This window comes from Pongo abelii, chromosome 1 (assembly GCF_028885655.2).
Source record: "Pongo abelii isolate AG06213 chromosome 1, NHGRI_mPonAbe1-v2.0_pri, whole genome shotgun sequence".
Classification (NCBI taxonomy): Eukaryota; Metazoa; Chordata; class Mammalia; order Primates; family Hominidae; genus Pongo; species Pongo abelii.
In genome coordinates, this window is record NC_071985.2 from 176,927,720 (window position 1) to 176,944,180 (window position 16,461).

Here is a 16,461-nt window from a genome sequence, read left to right on the forward strand (position 1 = left end):
TTGCAACTTGGAAATGTCATAGTTTGGGTTTCCCCAAAAAAAAAAAACAAAAACAAAAACAAAACAACAACAACACCTGTGCCTGAGACAAAGACTAAGGTGCAGTTAATATTGTTGCATTCCCAATAATTAAAAAATAGCTAATAAAAATTGCTGAGTACCTATAATAGGTCCTAAATAGATAGTATCCATAGCAACTATTCCTACTAAAGAGTGAGGATTTTCCTGAGGATAAAGGAGCTCTAGGCAGAGGAAAAAGTATTTCAAAAGGACTGAATGTAACAGAGTAATTGGCATTCTCTAGGAAAGAAAGATATTTTTATTTCCAGCCTAGTCATGGGGAAATTGAGTAAGCCTAGAAAACTAGGCAAGTGAAGATTATAAAGGTTTTGTGAGCCGTATCTGAGATTGGACAAATTTAAATATATTGAACTAATGCAAAATATCCTTAAAACTGTGTAGAAAATAACAAAATTGAAGTCAATAAAAGATCAAGAGAGTAAAAAGAGTTAAATTCAAGTGATAAAAGTGCCCATGAAGAGCAGAAACTCAGGCATGAATAATATTTAAGCTTGACAGGCATTTTTTACACAAAATGCAGGGAAAGCTAATCTAAAAAGAATTGTGCCTTGTCTTTCACTTTCTTCACCTTTTTTTTTTTTTTTTTTGAGATGGAGTTTGCTCTTGTTGCCCAGGCTGGAGTGCAATGGCATGATCTCGGCTCACCGCAACCTCTGCCTCCCGGGTTCAAGCGATTCTCCTGCCTCAGCCTCCTGAGTAGCTAGAATTACAGGCATGCGCCACCATGCCCAGCTAATTTTGAATTTTTTAGTAGAGACAGGGTTTCTCCATGTTGGTTAGGCTGATCTCGAACTCCCAACCTCAGGTGATCTGCCCACCTCAGCCTTCCAAAGTGCTGGGATTACAGGCGTGAGCCATCACGTCCAACCTCATTTTCTTCTTTTTTCTTTCCCTTTTTTCTTTTCCTTTGTTCTTTCTTCCCTCTCTTCCTCTCTCTCACTCTCTCTTTCAACAATATCAAACATGTTGGAAATGAGCCACAAAGTATAAATTTTAATCTGACCTTCTACTGTTGGAGATTCCCTATCAGTAAATGCATTTGTAATTTATACAAAATAAATATATGTAAATTTGAAGTTCAGAGGCAGGTTTATATCTATGTAGTGCACACTAAAAGCATCTTATAAGGAAAGAAAAGAACTTAGGTGATGTTTAGGAGTTATTATGTTTGAATATAAAGGACAGCTATCAACAGCACTTTAGTGATTACAGAAATCCCAATCTGATGCTGAAATATTGAGTTCCTTAGAGTGTCTTGAAGGTGCCATGCTGCTTCATGCCTCTGTGCTTTTGCATATATTCCTTCCCCAGACTGAATACCCAACAGCCAGCCTTAGCTGAGCACCAACTTCACCCATCCAGCTAATATGTGCATATTTTGTCTTGTTTATATCCCCACAGTACGCTGTACTTACGTTAGCATTGCCCTTAGCCCAGTGCTTCTCAATCTTTAATGTGTACAGGAATACCCCAGGACCTTGTGAAAATGCAGATTATAATTCAGTAGGTCTGGGATAGGACCAATATTCTGCATTTTTAACATTCTTTTAGATGACGATAATGATGTTGGTCCTTGAACCACACTTGGAGTGACAAGGTCATGGCTCATACCATAGCAATAATTAGATTACTTGTCTGTTTTGACTGTTAAAACCAAGAATTTTTTTTTATTCCTATTGCATAATATAAGTCTGGCACAGAATAAGATACTCAGTAAATTTCTGGTGAATGAATACATAACTATTATCTCAATAGTTCACTATAATAACCTAAATTACTAGTATTACTACTAGCCTTTTTCTTTTTCTAATGAGAAAAAATGACTCAGAGAAGTTAAATAACTAGTTAGAAACTGATGGAACGAGAACTCCAACGCAGCTCTGCTAACTCAAAGTCTTGTGTGCTATTCACTCTGCCATTTGCCTTCCAAAATGCAAACACAATGCAGGTTAGAGCTGAGGAGTGGAGAGGCTTAAAAAACTAATAAAATACAACTATTCCTAATGTCTTGTTTAAGAGATTGGAACTTTAAAATTTTAGCCTTAGAGAATACAGACAATATAGAGTTGCAGGAAATCCTTGGTCTTGAGAGATTTGGACCACACTTCCAACTTTGACGTTCTATACCATTCTCACAGCTGAACAAATATGACATATGTAATTGTTGAGCCCACCACTGATTTTATGAATTAATTCTTGGGATTTATGGTGTTTTGTTCTCTCTTTTCAAAGCACCTTACAATCGTTAATTATTTAAGCCTCCTTACATCCCTCAGAGGAAGGACAAGAATATTATTCTGCCTGATCCTGGGGGGAGGTGGAGGTCGAGAGAGGTGGAATACCAGTGGTTGCCAGAGTCAAAGGGAGGAGAGATCAGGTTGCATCTGAGTGAACTCAGAAAGTTTTATTATTGAGGAAATCCTGCAGGCGAGATGGGACAGGGGCTTCTTTCATGGATTTTTGGGTTAGTAGATGACAGTGCAAAGGCCATTCTTGTTACCTAACCATAAGAATAATAGCTATCATTTTTTGAATACTTACTATTAATATATGGAGATGGTCTACCATGCCATTAAACATTTTTAGTTTAATTTCAAATGAGAAATGTGAGATGGCTGATGATAAAAATAATAGCTACCGTTTATTGAGAAGTTTGTTTTTTTGAGATGGAATCTCATTTTGTTACTTAGGCTGGAGTGCAGAGGTATGAACACAACTCACTGTAGCCTTGACTTTCCAGGCTCAAGTGATCCTCCCACCTCAGCCTCCCAAGGCTGAGGTCCCTCCTTGAACCACAGGCATATGCCACCATGCACAGCTATTTTTTTTTCTGTATTTTTTAAGACAGGGTTTCACCATGTTTTCCAGGTTGGTCTTGAACTCCTGGGCTTAAATGATCCACCCACCTTAGCCTCCCAAAGTGCTGAGATTACAGGTGTGAGCTACCATGCCCAGCCCATTTATTGAGAACTTAACATGTTTTGCCTTTTTGGATCCTTGGAGCAACCTCATAAGGCTCTACTCAATCATAGTAGAGAATCGAATAACCCAAGTCACATACTTGATACATAATAAAACTGGGATTTGAATCTTGGATTTATCTGCTTCCAAAGCCTGAAGTCTCTCTGTTTACTTCTATTGGCAAATCATTGACTATCTCTGAACCTCAGTTTCTTCATTTGTAAAATGGAGATAATAATATCTAAATTATAGGACATAATGAGGATTCACTATGATAATATCCTTGGCACTCAATAAGGATATGGTAGAAAGATCATGAGCTTTAACACAGTAAAGACTGGGGTTTGAATTTAATCTTAATACTTAATAACCATAATATCTTACATTTGTTACTTAGCTTTCTGAATTTCAATTTTCTTATCTGTAAAATAGTGATAATATTAGCTACCTTACAGGTTTTGGTGAAGATTAAATAAAAGGATCCATACAAAGTGCCTAATTCAGTGCTTGGCACATAGCAGTACTCAATGTAAGCTGTTATTTTTTTGTTTGTTTTATTTTTTTTTCCTTCTTTCCCCTTCTGGGCTGTCTTCTCTGATATTCTTACTTTTGGATTGTCTGTCAATAAATAACACCACCATCTTCTCAAATGCTACGTAAAATCTCGAAATTCATTTAAAACAATTTCTTATCCTTGTCATTCTCATTTAACCAACTGCCAGTACTATTTAATTAACTATATGAGACATAGAACTGTTTCATCAGTATCTACCAGCATTCTGATTTTAAGGCCCTCCTACTTTGTGAGGCACAATTATAAGAACCCACATTACTTATTTCCTTTGACTTGCCTGAAGCAGGAATGCTGGTAAATTCTTATGCCTGTTTCTCAGTATTCTACTGAGATGTCCTCTATACCTCTATGCTTATGCAAATAGAGGAGAAAAAGAAAGAAAAATCCACTTGAGATGTTTTATTCTAAGTGTGTGTGTATCTCTGATGTTTGATACCTGTGACTTTTCAGCAATTGGAGTCAACATCCCTGGAGACTATTTTTTTGCCATCAAACAAACATTTGGTAATAAATTGAATCAAATTTCTCTCCCTCCACCCTCCCCGCATCGCCTCACCTTGCCTCAATGTCTGGGTAAACTCTTAAGTTTCTCAGAAAAGCCCTGAAATCCAGGTGCAATGAATCACCCTCGCATGATAGAAAACAGTAAATAATAAACACTATTAGAGTGAACAATGGACTCTTCTTCTCATTCTCTTTTTCACTATTGACAACATGGCTTTGGGACCTTGAGGAGATTATAGAGGGGAAAATTTTGCCCAAATGTTGCCATGACATATGCCCAGAAACTTCTAACGCACGTTTGGTGCTTGCCCAGGGCCTATTGGCTCAATCACCAACCTTTGGTTTCCATTCTCTGGGCTGTGGAAATCTAGGACCTCTTACCCTACAAAGCCTCCACTTCACTGGCTGAGCTGCACCAGGTGGCTCATTGACTCATACATCTTATGGCTTCATTTGAGACTCTGGGCTAGGGACTGATTAGAGCTTTGTCTCCAAAATGCTGAAGGTTTCCAGATGAATTGGCCTCTATAAGAGTTCTGATTAAATAGTATATAAAATAATGGAGAACTCTTTTGCTTATTTTAACTTTGGGAAAAAAATGTTGGAGAAACTAGACTCTTCACTTCTATGTAAGATATTTTCCAGTTCTAAGATATTTCTATTCCTGCTTCTTTACCATCCAACAGCAATAGTAACACAGGGACATTAATGCATAACACCTGTATGGAGATAAAGATGTGCCAGAAATTATTCTAAGCATTTCAAATATATTAGTTCATATAATCCTCACAATAGTGCTATGGGACATGCATAATATTATTATTCCATCATTATTATTCTGATTTTGAGATTAGACATTGAGAGATTAAGCAATTTACTTGTGTTCTAATCCAGGTACTCTGGCTCCAGAGTTAGTGTGCTAAACAATAGTAAGTATGAAATAGTAAGGATTACCTTGCATAGATATTTAGAGTTTACAACAAGTATTCACATATATTATCTCATTTTATTACCACAAGAATCTACTAGAGTAGACAAAGAATATCTATTATTCCTTCATCACTGGGAGGCTGTAATAGAATAGCTAAGAGCATGAACTTTGAATTTAGAAAAATATAGGCTTGAATTTTTGCTCTGAATTTCTGAGTCTCTATTTCTTCACCAGTAAAATGGGGGTTACAATGCCATTTTATAAAATTTTTGTGAGGAGTAAATGAAATAATGTAAACAAAACACTTCTTGCTGCACTGAGTAAATGTTAACAGCTAGCCTTCCTCCCTTCTTTCCTTCCTTCTTTCTTTTCTTTCTTCCGTACTTCCTTCCCTCTCTCAATAAATACTGGGCTTTGTATTTGTACTAAATTATATATACACAAAATTATACATATATTTTTATATATGATATATGGATACTCATATATTAAATCTATTTTATATAAAATATAAAACATAACATAATCAGTTTACTCTCAACCCTATTTCAGGCATTGGTGAGAATAAATTAAGTTAGAGATTGATTTGAAAGAATAAGTAGTATAGTTCAAAGTATATTTATTGTGTACCTCTTATGAGCAGGTATTGTACTAGGAAGGGAATGTGGGTATAAAAATAATTAGATGTGATCCCTACCCTCAAGCAACACATACTACTTGATGAATGAAAGCAAGAAAACTTGAGGGCTCACTCTGTGCCAAGTACTGTATATTACATATAAAATCTCATTATGATCTCTTTTGGCTGCTGAGGAAACTGAGGCTTGGAGAAATAGGTAGAGTGATTTTCTCTAGACCATTGTTATCTGATAATATTTTCTAGGTAATGTGAATACTCTATTTGTGCTGTCCAATATGGACAGTAGACTGTTGATTACTTGAAATGTGGCCAGTGCAACTCAGAAACTGAATATTTAATTTTATGTAATCTTAATTCATTTACATTTAAATAGCCACCTGTAGCTGATTGTTGCCATATTGGAGAGGGCAGCTGCAGAAGATGAAATAGCTGGAAGTAGTAGACTCTGTGCCATCTGAGCCCTGCTCTTCTTGACTGCAAAGCTAGGATTTTTTTTTCCATTATGTGAGTAAGCATGGCTCAAGGCTTCCAAATTTTTCCTAATGTGTTAGGGGAAAACCCCTTGCCAGCAGAAGACAGGCAGTCCTGATGGCGGGGGTAGTGTGAAGAACATCCACCCACACATGGCACACACATTTCCTCCTTCTCAGAGCGAGGACTGGGACTGTGAGCACTCATCCTTTTATACTACAGCCCTAAAAACTAGGAAACTTTTGCATGCATGGATTTCCCTTTGTTGCAGTAGCAATCTTTGAAAAATTTCTAGTGTTATTGACACAATAAGAAGACCAACTAAGGTCCTAAGTAGGCAGGACTTCTGAAATCCTTTAGTGGGAAAATAGGAAAAAGGCTGCTTGTTGTTAGGGTGAGGCATTATAACACTATAGGCCAAAGGCTTTTAGATTTTCTTGTTGCCATCTTCAGGATTTCAAAAGCCATATCACCAACAATACATTTGCTGCCAACCTGAATATAAAGATGTGATGACTCAATTCTTCCTATGGCCTAGGCTGACAAAAAGACTTCAGAATTCTAAATAAATACAGTTGGCCCTTGAACAACATGGGTTTGAACTGCACGGGGCCACTTACACCAGACTTTTTTTCAACCAAACATGGGTGGAAAGTATTCATGGCACGTATACACACGTGCCACAGGGCCAGCTACTGGACTTGAGTATGCGCGGATTTGGATATATGTGGGAAGTTCTACTACCACAGGTCCTTGTTACAACAGGGACGACTGTAGTAGCATTTGTTTTTTGGTCTTTACTATTGCTATCATTATTATTATTAATAAGACATTTAGTTTGTATAGGAGACACTGGGCAGGGCAGGTGTTAGATACATTACCATATATGCAGAGAATTTGTGTGTGTAAGGCAGTAAATAGCCTTATAATTTCTGGAAAAATGATTTATTCACTAATTTATTCATTCAGCCAATACTGATAATTAACAAAATTCAGAAGCAATCAAATAAAATACTGACAGATAGGTGCCAGAAAGAAAATGCTCAGGAAGCTGCAGTAGTAGAGAAAGAACTACTTTGGACAAGATAGTTAGGAACTTTCTGAAGAGGTGACCTAAAGCTCCCACATAGATGTTGAAGGGCAAGCCATGAAAGTGACTGGGAAGAGCATTCTGAGCAGAGGAAGTTTTAAAAAAGGCTCTGACGCACACCGGATCTTGAAACATTCAAGGGTAATTATCAAATTTCTGATGCTTATCAGATGTTTAAGAGAGGATGTCAAGTAGGCAATTGGATATGCAGATATAGAACTCAGGGGAGAGGACTTGTTGGATAAATAAATTTGGGAGTCATCAATCATAGATGGTATTAAAATAATGGGGCTGGATGAGATCACTTATAAGCTGTGTAGGTAGGAAAGAAACAAAGGACTAAGACCGAACCTGAGGAACTACAACATTTAGAGATTAAGCAAAAAAGTAAGGCAATACAAAGAAAAATTAAAAGCAGAAGCTCAGAAAATGAGAGGAAAATCAGGACTGGTGTCATAAAAGCCCTACAGAAAATAGTCTTTTGAGGAAGAGGTGGCCAAAGAGGTCAAACCCTACTGGAAGTAACATGCAGCAGAGGACCCACTGGATTTGGCAGGAGAGAAGACCACTGACAAACTTGTTAAGGGAAGTTCCATCAAGGTAGTAGAGATGGAGGCCTATTAGAGTGTGTTGAAGAGTGAAAGGGGAAATATTCTCTTGTATATTTCACTTTTTTCTTTGTGAACTTTTGCTGTAAAGAAAATAGAACATGACGGTAGCTGGAAGGGGATGTGGAATCAAAAGTTTTTAAGGTGAACAATATTTGAGAATATGTTGACGGAAAGGATTAAACAGAGTGGAAGAGATGGGCAATGCAGAATAGAAAGAGGGTAATCAAAGAACTAGCATTCATGAGAAATGAGAATGAAACCGAGCATAGCTGAGCAGCTGGTCCTTGGAAGGAAGAGAGATTGTAACTGTAGGGAGGGAGGAGAAGAAACATCCAGAGGAAGGAAGGGTTATAGATTAACAGTGGGGAAATGAGGAGCTACCCTTTGTTGGATTCCTTTTCTCACTGAAGTCAGGCAAGGGCATCAAATGAATGTTAGGACTGTGGAAGGAGGCAAAGTGCTTGAGAAGAGCAAAAATATAAAACGGTTGTCTTGAAAATGTAGGAAGTAAACCACCTAAGTAATCAGTCGTAATGTTCATCAGTGTTGAGTGCCCAATTGGGACTCAAGATTTGTGATTACAGTGTTAAAGTGAAGTAGACTTTTAATTGTGTAATTTTCCTCTAGGAGTGGGCACAGAGGAGAGAGTTAGATTCAGCCAGAGTTGGAACTTCATCATGTGAAAGAGGGGCAAAGGGGTTGAGACTTTTGTAAAGGAATTATTAAAATGATAGGCCCAGGAAAACTTGATGAGGTGGGTCAGTGGCTTAGAAATCAAGAATTGTTGCATGAAGTTGCTAGAGAAAGTAAGCAGGAAGGGTTGGAGGTGAGGATCACAAAGCGAGATGCTTGAAAATGAAATTAGGAAGTGGTGCATTTACTGGGGATGCCAAGGCTCAGACTGTGACCATGGGAATGAAAAAGAAGGTCATTGGAGGAGAAGTGGTCAAGCAACTGACAAACTGGGGTGTTGACTGGGCCAGCAAGATGGCTGGTGCAGAAATAATAATGCCAGATTTTAGAGTAGAAAGTTTGAATTATTTAGGATTTGGTATGAAATTCATGCTTTTTCTTTGCTCTATGAGATGCAGCAGTGTGGTAGAGTCAGGGCTCCAGGTTTTGAATTCTATCACTTAAAGTGTGGAACTCTGGGCAATTTTCTCCTTTCCTTTATCCTCAACTCTCTCCCTTTCTTCCTTCCTTTCTTTTTGAAACTCTCCCAGATTTCAAGCATCATGCAAGGTGATAGGGATATAATAGAAAGGAGACATAGCATCTGCTTCATAAGGCTTATACCAGAGATAGAGGCAATCCAATAATTAGGCAAATGTATACTTATGACATATGCCAAATGTTGTAAAATAAAGTATTAGTGGCTATTAGATTTTGTAACAAATAATCTGCCTTCATTAAGGGGGAGAGAGAGTCAGGGAAGCTTTCCCTGAGGAAAGGATGTTTGAGATGAGAACTTGAAGGATGAATAAGAGTTAACTTGGACTGTGGTGTAGGGGCTAGGAGAGATGGGGATTATGTTACAGGCAGAAGGACCTGTATATGCAAAATTGCTGGGGTTAAAGGGATCTTGTCCTTTGGAAAAACTGACATATAAGATTAGTGTGTCTGGAGCTTAGACAGCAAAGGCATGAGATGGGGTTGAAAAGCTGAGTGGAGGCCAGGCTTTGCAACATAATTTAGGTTACATAAGGATTTTGGTCTTTAACTCAAAAGTGACACAAAGAATTTGAAAAGGTTTGTGTAAAGAAGTTGCACAGTGCTAGTTGTATTTTTCAGGAGATCATTTGCTACTGTGTAATGAAAATTGAAGGATGATAGAGGTGAACTTGGAAATCATCTGTAGTCAATGGTAGTAAGTCCGGGTGAGAGAATAATTAGCCTCAGGGTAAAAAATGTTGGGTGGAAAGAAGTGAATGGACTTGAGGAATAATTAGAAAAGTAGGACTATAAGATGGTATGAATGAGCGGATTGCATGGAAAGGAAGGAATCAAGAATTATGTTAATTTTAGGTTTATGGCATCTCACCAAACTTTGTCTTCATCTCCATAATAAAAGTTATGTATGTGAAAGTGCATTATAGCATGCTATTTTTATTATCTGTGAGAATATTTAGGAGTGAACTACATACTAATAAGCTAATCATCAGATGGTCTATTTCTCAAAGTAGATGGTAAGATCCTTGAGGACAGAGACTAACTATACGTTATTTTGTGTCTCTAGTTCATATAATATTGTACCCATCACAGGGTAATTAGTTTTGCCCTCTGTGTTGGTCCTTGATCTTTTTGCCCTGAGATTCAGCTGTACACTTCCCTACTTGCTTTTATATTGTAGCGGGCTGGTTCCTGAAGTCTCTTGCCTTAGGCTTCTACATCAACCAGCTAGCTTTTGTCTGGATTTGCCTGTTGCAATTTACTGGAGAGATTGCAATAGGAAGAAGGGAGAAGCCAGGGGTTTTCTCTCTGTGTCTTGGGTAATATCTGAGGCCCTTGACTCATGGTGATTCTAGGTTCAGCCAGGTGACCTGGATGCTTAAGTACTTGTCTTTGTTTTTTAAGCCTAGGAGTGGTAGTAACTCCCTGCTGTTGCTAATCTCTGGGGTACCTCATGGTCCCTTGTGCAGCCTCTTACTCTTTCATCACCTGTGTAACCAATTTCTCATATTAAAATTTTCTATTTTAGACATTTAGAATAGTTTTTGTTACATCCTGTGAGGTTAGATCTTGACTTATACACACATGGGCCAACTTTGATTAATTGTCAAATAGCATATTCTTTTCCACAATGCAATATTTATGTACAAATAACCTTTGAAACTTTAAAACAATAAAAAACAAGATACTTTCAACATAAACAAATATCAAAATTACAAACAAACTTAGAATGGTATTCCTTGTAATTTAGCAATAACAACATTAATTATAAGTTTTTTCAACTTATTTTTTCAGCTGACTGAGCTTCAGAGCTGAGACAAATGTTTCACTTAGTGTTCTTTAAATACTATTTAGCTAGTTCTAATTTGAAGAAAAAACATTCATCAGTAGAGACAGAGAGAGAAATCAAAAAATAAAATAAACAACTAACATACTTTGGAAAAACTTGTCATTATGTCATAGTATTACATGCTCTTTTGGCAAATTTATGGATAGTTTTAATTTTTTGTTTCACTTGGTAATGGTTTTATACAAAACAGTGATATCATGGGCAAGGATTCTGTTATGTTGCTTGAAAATTTACTTGGAGTCTTCTCTGTGTTCCTTACAATAGACTATTTTTTCAAGATAGCATTATTAATTGATTTACTGATATACTTACTGGCTTATTAAAAATTTATGGAATGACTACTGTATTTTCCTTAAAAAATAAAATATTTTACGTACAGAACAATTCTTTAATGGACCTTCCTTGAACGTTATTGAGGTTATCAATCTATTTTTGAAATAATTTATTCGGGTGAAATTCATATAACAAAATTACCCATTTTACAGTGAACAACTCAGGGCAGTTAGTACGTCCATAATATTGTGTAATTATCACCTCTATATGGTTTCAAAACATTTCCATCATTCCCAAGTAGAACTCTTTAGCTATTAAGTAGTTTCTTCCCATTCCCTCTCCCTCTAAGCCCTGACAACCACCAATCTTCATTCTTTGTGGATTTACCTAATCTGGATATCTCATAAAAATAAAATCAGATGAGATGAGACCTTTTGTATCTGGTTTATTTCATGGCTGAATAATAATCCACTTGCATGTACAGTCATCCTTTGGTATCCATGGGGGATTGGTTCCAGGATTGGTTCCAGGTAGTATTTGCATGTGACTTATGCACATTCTCTCGTATACTTTAAATTATCTCTAGATTACTTATAATATTTACTGCAATGTAAATACTATATAAAAATTGTTACACTATTTTTCATGTGCTTGTTGGCCATTTGTATATCTTCACTGGTGAGGTGTCTGTTTAAGTCCTTTGCCCCACTTTTAAATTGGGTTGTTTGTCTTTTTGTTGTTGAGATGTGGGAGTTTGTTAGATATTCTGGATACTAGGCTTTCGTCAGATATATCATTCACAAATATTTTCTCTTATTCTGTAGGTTTTCTTTTCATTTTCTTTTTAATGTCCCTTGAAACACAAAAGTTTTAAATTTTGTTGAAGTCTAATCTATCTGCCTTTTCTTTTGCTGCTAATGCTTTTGATGTCACATCCAAGAATCCATTGCCAAACTCCTTTGGCAATGATGAAGACTGATCTGCTTTTATTTCATTAATTTTTTTAGAATAAATTTTGTTATGTATATTTAAGGCATATAACATGATCATGTTATGGAATACATATAGATAGTAATAAGGTTACTATATGGAAGCAAATTAACATATCCATCATCTCACAGTTACTTTTTTTGCATGTGGCAGGAGCAGTTAAAATCTACTCATTTGGTACGAATTGCAAATACAGTGCAAGTTTATTATTTATATCCCTTATGCTATACATTACATTTCTAGACCTGTTTATTCTACATATCTGCTACTTTGTATCCTCGACCTACATCTCCCCATTTCTACTGTTCCCTGCCATTGGTAACCAATATTTTGTTCTCTGTATCTGTATATTTAATTTTTTTAGATTCCATATATAAGTGAGATCATGCAATATTTTTCTCTTTGTGTCTAGCTTATTTTACTTAGTATAATGTCCTCCAAGCTCATCCATGTTGTAGAACATGGCAAGAGCTTGTTATTTTTTAGGGCTTAATAATATTCATATATATATGCCACTATTTCTTTACCATTCATTCATCAATAGACACTTAGGTTGTTTCCATATCTTGATTATTGTGCATAATGTTGCAATGAACACAGGAGGGAGATATCTTTATAAGATAGTGATTTTATTTTCTTTGGGTATTTGCCCAGAAAAAGGTGTGCTGGGCCATATGGTAGTTCTATTTTTAATTTATTTAGAAACCTCCATACCGGTTTTCATAATAATCATACCAGTCTTCATTTTCACCAACAGTGCACAAGAGCTCCCTTTTCTCCACACCCTCACCAACATTTATATTTTGACTTTTTAGTAGCCATGCAAACAAATATGAGGTAGTATCTCATGATGGTTTTGATTTGCATTTCCCTGATTAATGATGTTGAGCACCTATTTGTATCCCTTCTGGCAATTTTTTTAACTTTTGAGAAATGTCTGTTCAAGTCTTTTGCCCATTTTAAAATCAGCTTATTTGTTTTACTGCTATTGAGTTGTATGAGCTCTTTATAAATTTTGCACATTAACCCTTTATTAGGTATATGGTTTGCAAATATTTTTCCCTATCTGTAGGCTGCTATTTCCTTTTGTTGATTGTTTCCTTGGCTGTGCAGAAGGTTTTTGGAATGATGTAGTGCCATTTATTTATTTTTGAATTTGTTGCCTGAGCTTTTAATGTAATATCTAAGAAGTTATTGCCAAGACTAATGTCCAGGAGTTTTCCCCCATATTCTCTTCTAGGAGTTTCTATAATTTCTAACCTTACATTTAAGCTTTTTATCCATTTTGAGTTAGTTTTTGTGCATGGTATAAAATAAGCACCCAATTTCATTCTTTTGCATGTGGAAATAGTTTTCTCAGCATCATTATTTGAAGAGACTATTCTTTCCTGATTGTGTCCTCTTGGTGCCTTTGTCAGAAATTAGTTGACTGTAGCCATGTTACCTATAGAGGGGTCCAAACGGTGCTGTTGTGGATTTCTGCCATAACTTAAAGGGAAACTTTCACAATGTCCAAAGCCCTTGATGTCCTGCAAATGAAAGAGGAGGATGTTCTTAAGTTTTTTGCTGCAGGAACCCATTTAGGTGGCAACAACCTTGACTTCAAAATGGAACAGTACATCTATGAGAGGAAAAGTCATGGCATCTACATCATAAATATGAGGAGGACCTGGGAGAAGCTTCTGCTAGCAGCTTGTGTCTTTGTTGCCACTGAAAACTCTGCTGATGTCAGTGTCATATCCTCCAAGAATACTAGCCAATGGGCCTTGCTAAAGTTTGCTGCTACCATTGAAGCTACTCCTATTACTTGCTGCTTCACCGAAAATATCACTAACCAGATCCAGATGATCTTTTGGAAGCCATGGGTTCTGATGGTTACTGAGCCCAGAGTTGACCACCATCCTCTCATAGAGGCATCTTATGGTAATCTGCCTACCATTTGTTTGTGTAACACAGATTCTCCTCTGCACTATGTGGACATTGCCATCCCATGCAACAACAAGGGAACTCACTTAGTGGGTTTGATGTGATGGATGCTGGCCTGGAAAATGGTTTGCATGTGTGGCACCATTTCCTTTGAACACCTATGAGGGGTTATGCCTGATCTCTACTTCTACAGAGATCCTGAAGACCTTAAAAAGGAAGAACAGGCTGCTGCTGAAAAAGCTGTAACCAAGTAGGAATTTCAGATTGAATAGATTGCTTCAGCTCCTGAGTTTACTGCTACTCAGCCTGAGATTGCAGACTGGTGTGAAGTTGTGCAGCGTGGGTGCCCTCTGTGCCTATTTAGTAGTTTCCTGCTGAAGACTGGAGTGCTCAGCCTGCCATGGAAGACTGGTCAGCAGCTCTCACTGCTCAGGCCACTGAATGGGTAGGAATGACCACTGAGTGGTTTTAAGATGTTTTTCCACAGACTGTTAAGCAACACAAAAATAAGGTTGATGGAAAATAATCATCAGTTTCTTACAAAATTTAGTTGACTGTAAATGTTTGGATTTATTTCTGGGTTCTCTATTTTGTTCCACTGGTCTATGTGTCTGTTTTTATGCTAGTACCATACTGTTTTGATTATTATACCTTTGTGATTTAATTTAAAATCAGGAAATATGATGCTCCTAGTTTTGTTTTTCTTACTTAGAATTGTTTTGACTATTTTAAGTTTCTTATGTTTCTATATAAATTTTGGAATTGTTTTCCACTACTACTGTAAAGAATACCATTGGGATTTTCCCAATTTCATTGAATTATTTATTTGTGTTCTTGTATATTTTGCTTAGTTTCCTTAAGACCATTATTTTTGAATTCCTTTTCATGTATTTCATAAATTTTCATTTCTTTGGGGTCAGTTACTGGAGAATTATTGTGTTCCTTTGGTGGTTTCTTGTTTTCTTGCTTTTTTGTTTTTTGTTTTTCTGCACTGATGTCTCAAATCTGATGGTGCAATCACCTCTTCCAAACTTTAAAGAGTAGCTTTTGTAGGGGAAAACTTTCACCTTCAGATGGGCTTGAGATTGCTGGGTAGGTAGGATGCAGTGGCTCTGGTTCCTTGTGAGTACATGATGTAGTCTCCAACCAGCTTCTTTTGTGATCAATGTCCACAATGACTACAAGTGCCTCTATGTTCTAGGCTGCAGGAATTTGTGGCAGTGACAGTGGCTGTGTAGGTTATAAAGGCCAGGGCTTTAGCAATACTTTTGTTCTTGTCTTTCTCTCAGTGGAAAGTTTTAGCTGAGGGGATATCTGTTGATGTTGGGTCTGACACAGCTCTCAGGCAGCTGCAACAACACTGGGATCCATGGTACTAGTGCTTGGAACAGCTGTGGGGTCAGGTTCCTGGGCTCAGTGAAACTGCTGTAGCAACTGGGACTTGAGGCAGAGGTTCACTTTTCAAGGTCCAAGTGGATGCAGTTCTCCCACCAAGACAGGATCTGTTGCTCTGAGGCACACCCCAGTAGCTCAGGCCCAGGGGCTTGGGATGTGGTTGTGGTCTGTCCCTGGTGAGCAGGGAATAGCACTGGCATGTCTCGGGGGAAAAAATAGGTGCTTCAGTGGCTTAGGCTCCAAAGAGCAGGACTCAGCTGCACTTCGGGACCCCAAACCAACAGGGCACAGTGACTCTGGAATGAAGAGGATAGAGTATCTTTGTGGTAGCGTGGACCTAGTGGGTAGAGCAGAGCAGCAGTTTGTCTCAGGGGTGACTTGTTACCAGGTAGGCACATTGCAGTGGTAGCAAAACCTCAGGGATGGAGGAGTGCAATAGCTACTCACCCCTAATGTAGGATGCACTCTGGCAGTGACTCCGGTTTTAAGGTGGTACAGTGCAGTAGCAGCATGGGTCACAGGAGCTAGGGGCACAGTAATGGCTTTTTCTCTGAGGGTAGCTTACTGTGGACTCTGAGGAGCTTCCTCAGCTAGGTTCAGAGGCTGTGAGTACTGCAGCAATCTCTACTAGTGAAGACTCAGGTATTCGTGATGGTGATGGCAGGTGCTGGGATCTTCTTATTTACTTTTTCTCTGCAAGAGGGACTCCCTCCTGGTTCTGAGCTGATTCCAGCTGGGTGATGGGAATACTGGAGGCAAGATGTTTCCTTGCTTTCTCTATGTGGCCATCCTGGGTTTCAATGCTCCACAGGATTTCTGCCACTTCTTTGCTCTTCTCTGGAGCTCTCTTTTAGTTATTTTGGTCAAAATATAGTTGCTTTTTCCTTGTGGGTTTTTTTCTTTGTGGGGAGGGAAGAGTGCTAGGAACTTCTAATTGGCCATCTTACTGATGTCACTCTCCAATCTACTTTTAATGTTTGTAAATTTTTGAATAT

General features: G+C 37.7%; 1 pseudogene; it reads left to right on the top strand.

Annotated features, from left to right (window-relative positions):
• The first annotated feature begins 13,634 nt into the window (after positions 1-13,634).
• On the top strand, positions 13,635-14,730 carry LOC100456538 (small ribosomal subunit protein uS2-like; annotated as a pseudogene).
• Positions 14,731-16,461: the final 1,731 nt, after the last annotated feature.